Genomic DNA, 7,323 nt, shown 5'->3' on the forward strand with positions numbered 1-7,323 from the left:
AGGGGGGTAAGAGATCAACCAAAGGACTTGTATGCATGCATATAAGCATAACCAATGGACATAAGACACTGGGTGATAGGGGAGGCTAGGGGACTGTCTAGGGCGGGGGGATAAAATGGATACATATGTAATACCCTTTGTAATACTTTAAGCAATAAAAAAAAAAAAGAAAACAAAAAAAATAAATAAAAATAAAAATAAAGAACAATGATAGTGAGCACAACCATTATCTAATCTAATAAAAGAGAAACATGGTAATTGGCATACGACCGCTACCCTTCCCATTGGCTAATCAGGGAGATATGCAAATTAACTGTCAGCCAAGATGGCAGCCGGCAGCCAGGCAGCTTGAAACTAACATGAGGCTTGCTTGCTTCAGTGACGGAGGATTCCAACGTTCCCCGCCTGCCTTGCCGGCCTCTGAGCCTGCAGTTTGAAACATTTTAACAAATATAGAAGCTAAAAACAACCCCAGAAACCAGCTTTCAGCGAGCTGGGATCTCAGAGCTGGAGTCAGAGCTGGAGTTATACATTGTTTCGATTACCTACTTTCAGCAGCGGAGGCCTAAGAGCTGGAGCCTCAGAGCTAAAGCTGGCCCAGAATTTTTAAAAAAAAGAAAAAAAGGAGCAGTTGGGAGCTTCCGTCACCCGCCAGCCTGAAAACAGCCCTCAGCTCCTCACCCAGACTGGCCAGGCACCCCAGTAGGGACCCCCACCCTGAAGGGTGTGTGACCAGCTGCAAACAGCCCTCAGCCCCTCACCCAGGCTGGCCAGGCACCCCAGTGGGGACCCCCACCCTGAAGGGTGTGTGACCAGCTGCAAACAGCTATCATCCCCTCACCCAGGCTGGCCAAGCACCCCAGTGGGGACCCCCATCCTGATCCAGAACACCCTTCAGGGCAAACCAGCCAGCCCCACCCATGCACCAGGCCTCTATCCTATATAGTAAAAGGGTAATATGCCTCCCAGCACCGGGATCAGCGGAGCCGCGAGGCCTCCCGGCACCGGGATCAGCATGACGGGGCAGCGCCCAAACCCCCTGATCGCCCTGCGGCTCTGTGTGTGACAGGGGTTGGGGCCACAACCTCCCTATCCGCCCTGCTCTGTTCGTGACAGGGGAAGGCGCCCTAACCTCCTGATCAGCCCTGCTCTGTGCCTGATACGGGGGAGCTCCCCAACCTCTGATCGCCCTGCGGCTCTGTGTGTGACAGGGTGAGGCGCCCCAACCCCCCCCCCCACCCCCCACGGGCCCTGCTCTGTGTGTGATGGGGTAGAGCTATAACCTCCCCATCGGCCCTGCCCTGAGTGTGAGAGTGGTGGCATCCCAACCCCCTGATCAGCCCTGCTCTGTGGGTGACAGGGGGCGGTGCCCTAACTCCCCTATCAGCCCTACTCTCTGAGTGACAGGGGGAGCTCCTCAACCCCCTGATGGGCCCTGCTCTGTGTGTGACAGGGGGTGGCGCTGCAACCTCCCCATCGACCCTGCCTTGAGTGACAGGGGGCGGTGCCCCAACCCCCCAATCGGCCCTACCCTGAGCGTGACTGGGGGTGGCATCACAACCTTCTGATCCACCCTGCTCTGTGCATGACAGGGGGCGGCGCCCCAACTCCCTAATCGGCCCTGCTCTGAGCCCGACCAGGGGCTGCACCTAGGGATTGGGCCTGCCCTCTGCCACCCGGGAGCAGGCCTAAGCCAGCAGGACATTATCTCCCGAGGGGTCCCAGACTGCGAGAGGGCACAGGCCAGGCTGAGGGGCCCCCCCTTCCCCCCCGAGTGCACAAATTTTTGTGCACCGGTCCTCTAGTATAATATAATAATGATACTATTAAATGATTTGGGATAAAGCCAGGACATTTACCCTTGATTATTATTTTTTTTACCCTTGATTATTATTGTCTATGTTATTTATTAGTCTGCCCACTTGTAACACTATTAAATCTACCCTGTGAACATTTCTGGTTAAGCAATGGCTCTTACAGAAAATTTGAGAAGGGAATCAATTTTAAATAGTGGTTATATACTTAGATTAACTTGTTAATGAAATCTAGTTGCATCAGTTCCTATCACAAGTTAATTTGTTTAAATTAGATTAAAATTACTAACATCATGCAAAAAAATTACATTTATAACATGCCCCAATTTTAGGAATTAGGTTTTCCTCTATCAACCCCTCTGTATTGAATTAAATAACCTTCTGAAACTTAGCTGCCCCATCTGCCATTGACCAGGCAAATGTATATGACAACTTTGTACCATGAAGTAATTTGTTACAATGATTTCTGATAAATTTCTTATAACTCTTTTGTTGAAAATAATAAAAATAAATGCCCATTTTGTACCTCACATGTCTTTTTAGTTCCGGATGATTGGAAGAACCTGCATGCATTTTATCCTTGAAGGTTTAACTAATACACCAAAGTTATTTTCTCCAATAGCTAATTTCATATGTGACTTCATTTTAATAAAAGGAATAATAAAATTAACAAAATGTTAATTTTTTATTTTGTGAGGCTGAACAATGATTATGCAAAAACATAGCATTAGTACTATTGCTGCTTTGGTTTGGATTTAAGATGACTATTTTAAGAGAGCATTATGTTTTAAAATTAAGCATGTAAACTTCTGAAGCTGAATACTATCAGTAAGTACCTGTTGTCCCTTGAGCTTTTAAACAGCCTATCTCCTTAATTCAAATCACAATGAATGTTATATGCCCATTCATCTCCAAACTTCACTGCCATAAGTTTACTTTCTACATGTTAAACAACTATGACAGCCTAACAGCACTTTATTTACATTTTTACAATTCAGTAAGGTTCTTTTCCTCGTATGAATTGAAAATATATATTTAGTGTATTGATTCACATGATTTTATAATGTATTGTGTAATGTTTCACTGCCCTGAAGTAAAGCAAAAATGCTGGCTTTATTTTTAAATAACATAGAGAACCTATTGTTTAAATAAAACTGTTTACTTTTTGCATAAATATTTTAAATTATTTTATTGCCAGATAAGTTTAATGAGAGAAAAGTTAGATTTATCTCAATACCTCCCATACCATTCTTCATTTATATAATAAGTACTCATTAAACCTACCCTGTGCCAGACAACTAAACTACAAGCATTTCCTTTAAGATCAGGAACAAGGCAGGGATATCTGCTTTCACCACTCTTACTCAACATAGTACTGGAAGTCCTAACCACGCGAATCAGAAGAGAAGGAGAAATAAAAGGCATCCAAATTTAAAAAAAGAATAATTAAAACTGTAATTATTTGCAAATGACATGATATTGTATATAGAGAACCCTAAAGATTCCACTGAAAAACTACTAGAACTGATAAATGAATGCAGTAAAGTAGTAAGACACAAAATAAATATTCAGAAATCAGTTGCATTTTTATACACTAGTAATAAACTATCAGAAAGAGAAGCTAAGAAAACAATCCCAATCACAATTACTTCAAAAATAATAAAATACTTAGAAATAAACTTAACCAAGGATGTAAAAGACCTATACTCAAAAATTATAAAACACTGAAGAAAGAAATATATATATATACACACACACACACACACACACACACACACACACACATATATATATATATATATGAAGTTGGAATTAAACTTTAAAGAAATATATATATATATAAAATACATAGGGTGGCTGAAGATAATGAATGAGGAAAAGAATAGGAGATGAAATTGGAGTGGTGTACAGAACCAGACCATGAAAGGCATTTGAGGTCCAATCAAGAATATTTACTTTATTCTAGATTTAAATTCTATTTAAATGTTTACTGGTATTTATTTTTTATGCTTAAGAGTATGTGAATATATAGCTTGTTCCATTAAAAATATTCTATGGGAATTCTAGAGAGATGATGGTGGTGATGGTGTCATTTTTTTCTTTTTCATTTAAAATTAACATTCAATATTACTCTATATTAGTTTTTAGACATTTATATAATTTATGAAGTGATTCCCCCATAAGTCTAGTGCCCACCTGGCACCATACATAGTCATTACAATATTATTGACTATATTCTTTGTGCTGTACTTTACATCCCCATGACTATTTTGTAACTATTCATTTTAATCCCTTCACTTTTTCACCCAGTCCCCAACCTTCCTCCCCTTCTGGCAATGATCAGTCTGTTGTTGTGGTTATCTATGAGTCTGTTTCAGTTTCGGTTGTTTATTTTGTTCTTTAGAGTCCACATATATGTGAGATAATATGTTATTGGGAGCAATAAAATCTGTTTATAAACTCCACCCAAAATTTTCACTAATCACTGAACTACACATGTGTTGTGTGGAGAGATACAAGGGACCCAGCAAAAGCAATAGTTGGAAGTTTTAGCATAATTGCTACCCATCATAGTGGAAACAAAATTTAGAGTTTAGTTCAGTCAAGTTAACTGGTTGTTAGAAAAAAATTCATCATTCTTTGGGGAAAAATAGCAGAATTCATTTTCCAAATATTCTTAAAAGGTAAATTTAATTAAAAATTACTAGTCATGTGGAGAAATTGGAAAGTGTGACCCACAAACAAGACAAAAGGGAATCAAAATAAACCAACTCCAAGATGATCAGAAGTTGGAATTAAACTTTAAAGAATCTATTAATGTTCAAAATGAAAAAGTATACCAATAATGAATGAAAAGGGGGGAATCTCAGTAGAGAAGAGGAAACTAAAAAAGAACCAAATCAAAATTCTAGAACTGAAAGGAGAAAAGCTATCAAAACTGACACAAGAAGAAACAGAAAATCTGAATAGTTCTATACCCATTAAAGTTCTTGAATTTGTAATTATCCCTTCACAAAGAAAATTGTAGGCTCAGATGACTTCATTTACAAATTTTATCAAACACATTTTTAAAATGTCAATGATGTACAGTCTGTCAAGAGAAAAGGACTAGAGACCATTTTCCAGTTCATGTTATGAGTTGAGCATTCCCTACTATCAAAACGATTCAAAGACGTTATAAGAAAAGAAATTACAAACCAATATCCCTTGTGAACATATTTGCAAATATCCTTTACAAATTATTAGGAAACATATTCTGCAGTATATTAGAAGAATAATACTATATGTCCAAGTATAGTTTAGTTCAGGTAATACAAGATTAGCTTCAAATTAAAAAATCAACCAATTCAATTCACGAACTAAAAGAATAAAGTAGACAAATCCTATGATAATCTTATTAGATTTAGAAAGAATAGTTGACAAAAATCAATATCCATTCATGATAAAAAAAAAATCATCTCAGCAAAATAGGAATAGAAGGGAACTTAACTTCTCAACATGATAAATTTCAGCCATAAAGTATGTACCAATTATATTATAGTTAACATTCAAGGGCTGAAAGTTTTATATCTAAAATTAGGAACAAGGCAAGGATGTCCATTCTGCAATACTTTTATTTAACATTGTATTATAGATCCTAATTAGTGTAGTAAGGGCAAAAATGCATAGAAGTTTAAAAGGAAGATATAATCTGTCGTTTTTCTATAGATGTCATGATCATGTACACAGAATGCCTATGGAATTTACAAAATCTTCTAGAACCAATAAGGGAGTTTAGTAAAGTCAATGTAGAAAAATCAACTGTATTTTTATATGCTAACAATGAACAATTATAAAGTGAAATTAAAAAGCAATACCATTTACAATATAGAAATGCAAAGGATTTAGAATAAACAAGTGTTAGAAAGAGCAACTGAAACTCATGCATGGCTGGTGGGAATGTAAAATGATATAACTACTTTGGAAACAGTTTTTCAAATTGTATAAAGATAGGAGACCCACATCATTCAGCCATGCAATTACACTCATAGGTATTTATTCAAGAGAAATTAAAACATATAGTCACACAAAGACTTTTACACAATGTTCATAAGAGCCAAAATCTAAACACAACCCTATGGGGCGTGGCTACAGTGTTTTGGACAGGTTCAAGGCTTGGACTGATGAGAGGGCACAGTCCTCTCATTGCCACATGCAAGTCCCAGCTTGGAGGGCAGAGCCCTCCCAGCACAATTATAGCCAACAGCTATAGTTGTAAGCTTGAACCTATGTCCGAACACGTGGCCCCATGTGCCTGAGTGATGTGGGCTTGATATAGTTCAGGTGCGTGTAGTTGAGTAGGAGTGAAACTCATGAGAATGTTGTAAACATCTTGATCACGCCCTTACTTTGCCTCATGGCATCTGCTATAAACTAAAGACACGGCTTGTGGGCACTGGTGCTGTCTCTCAGAGAAGCAGCATCCCACCGAGACCCAGCTTTCATTCTCTTGTCTGTCTTAATCCTTTCACCGCTCCCACTCAGGGTCACTGAACCAGGCTGAGCTGGCGGGGCACATAAGGCGCCCTGGGGCTGAGTATGCCATGGACGTGCCAGCTCCCCACACAACCCAAATGTTCATCAACAGGTGAATGAATAAGCAAATAATATTGTACAACTGAAACCATACAAAATTAAACAAACAAAAAGCACAGTGCAATTCTCTTCAGTAATAAAACAGAACAAACACATATAACAACATGAATGAGTTTTTGAAACCATTATGTTGAGTGAAAAAATCCAGACTCAGATCGGAATACATACTCCATGTTTTCATTTGCATGAAATTCCAGAAAAGAAAAAAATTAATCTATAGTAATGAAGAAAATCAATGGTTTCCTTGGTCTAGGGCAGGGGAGCACTATGTGCAAAGGGGCAGAAGGAAATGTTGGGGGTGATGGGAATGTTTTATATCTTGGTGTGATGATGGGTTGTAGTTGCATGTAAATTATACCTTTATACAGTTGACTAAAGCAAAAGGCAAAACATGCTAATTGTCAAATGACCAGCACAAACAATAAACTCTGTAGTATTTTAAGGTAGGCTTTATAAAAGACGCAAAGTTGTAATGGCTCTTTAAGGAGTGATAGGATAATGTTCTTCAGGTCCATCCAAGCTGTCGCAAAGGGTAAGATTTCCTTCTTTTTCATGGCCGAGTAGTATTTCATTGTGTAAATGTACCACTCAGTGGTAAAAAAGAAGGAAATCTTACCCTTTGCAACAGCATGTATGGGCCTGGAGGGCATTATGCTAAGTGAAATAAGCCAGTCAGAGAAAGACAAGTGCCATATGATTTCATGTGAAATCTAGTGAACAAAATGTACTAACAAGCAAAATAGACAGATTCATAGATATAGAGCAGGCAGACAGCTGTGTGAGGAGGTGGAGTGAGGGGAGTGGGAGTGGGGGGTTGAGCAAAAAATAAATAAAAATAAAAAGAACTCATGGACATGGATGACAGTGTGGTAAT

The sequence above is a fragment of the Myotis daubentonii genome, chromosome 1 (genome assembly GCF_963259705.1).
Source record: "Myotis daubentonii chromosome 1, mMyoDau2.1, whole genome shotgun sequence".
Lineage (NCBI taxonomy): Eukaryota > Metazoa > Chordata > Mammalia > Chiroptera > Vespertilionidae > Myotis > Myotis daubentonii.